General features: G+C 42.6%; 1 pseudogene; it reads right to left on the bottom strand.

The window, feature by feature from the left end:
* Positions 1–226: 226 nt before the first annotated feature.
* On the bottom strand, positions 227–667 carry LOC121461621 (annotated as a pseudogene).
* Between the last annotated feature and the right edge of the window lie 666 nt (positions 668–1333).

Below are 1333 nucleotides of genomic sequence, written 5' to 3'. Positions count from 1 at the left end.
CATTAATCACTGCCCACGACAAGCAGAAGCTTCTCTGCACAAAGTTGATTGAATCACTAATCTATGGACAGAAGCATACTCACTCAGAAGACAGTTTGGTGGGTGCATTATGTATATCTAGCTAAACAATAGTAGTAGCTTCATCATGAGGTCCTATGACTTCCTCAGGTTTTTTTGTTTTGTTTTGTTTTGTTTTAACGAATGACACTTTATTCAGTCATTTTCTTTACAACTGAAACCCTGGGAATTCAAAATTAACATTTTTGCCCATGAGCTTCTTATATACACCAGAAAAAGTATCCACTTTGTGCTCCACGTTGTTCTGCTGTGCTTTGTCTAAATGAACCTTTATGAGCCGGCTGCTGTTCAGTTTCACACGGATCCTCTTGCCCACAATCTCACTCGGGAAGACCAAGTCCTCAAGGATGGCGTCGTGCACTGCGGTGAGCGTGCGGCTTCTGCTTATTTTTCATATGGCTTTTCCGAGTTGGCTTGGGCAGAATCCTCCTCTGAGCAATGAAGACTACGTGTTTCCCGCTGCACTTTTTCTCCAATTCACGAACCAACCGGACTTGGATTTTTTTTTTTGTAAGGATTTCATCTGAGGAACTGGTACAAAAATTATGATGGCTTTCCGGCCACCACCAACTTCTCTCGAGCTGAACATGGCTCGCCCTTACGGAGTGCTGGCCTGGAAAGAGGCCCAGCTCTCGCGAGAACTCGACTTCCTCAGTTTTTTGACATAAGTTCTGAGCCTGTAGCTGCTCATGAAGCAAGACAGGAAGAAAAAATATGGCACCTCTCTTTAGCCTTTAAGAATAGAAGAACTAGACAGCAAGCTAGAACCAACTCAGTAACTTCTCCAAATCCCAGGTTAGACATGTTAAGGAACACTGTGGTCTTCAAAGGCTCAGGTTCTAACTTGCTGTATTCCAGCCAATGGGAAAGTTAGACCGTGTCAAGAGAAAGACGTAGGGAATAGCTGTAATCATCACAGAATCTTAACGTTTCGCCTGCATGAGTCTCCTCTACCTCTTACATGCTCTCCAAAACTATCAGGACTTGAAGATACCCCAGACACGCAGTGTCTTATTTTTTGAAGAAGGTAGGTAAAAGGAATTGTAAAGTCATTTTTGAGGATATGAACATTTAAACAAAGAGAAAAGTAGGGCTGAGAGGATGCTGGCTCGTCCAGTATCTCAGGCATCAGGAGAGCTGTTCACAACAGCATTTGGTAGGAAAAATTCTTCTTTAATAACCCCACTTTAAATAGCCGGTGTTTATCAAGTTCCTGATATGAGCCAAGGATTTTGCTATGTGCTTTACTACTTTA

Source organism: Microtus oregoni, unplaced genomic scaffold (genome assembly GCF_018167655.1).
Source record: "Microtus oregoni isolate MIOR12 unplaced genomic scaffold, Mior012 000023F_ref0000262, whole genome shotgun sequence".
Lineage (NCBI taxonomy): Eukaryota > Metazoa > Chordata > Mammalia > Rodentia > Cricetidae > Microtus > Microtus oregoni.
This window is presented reverse-complemented; position numbering and strand designations above follow the sequence as displayed.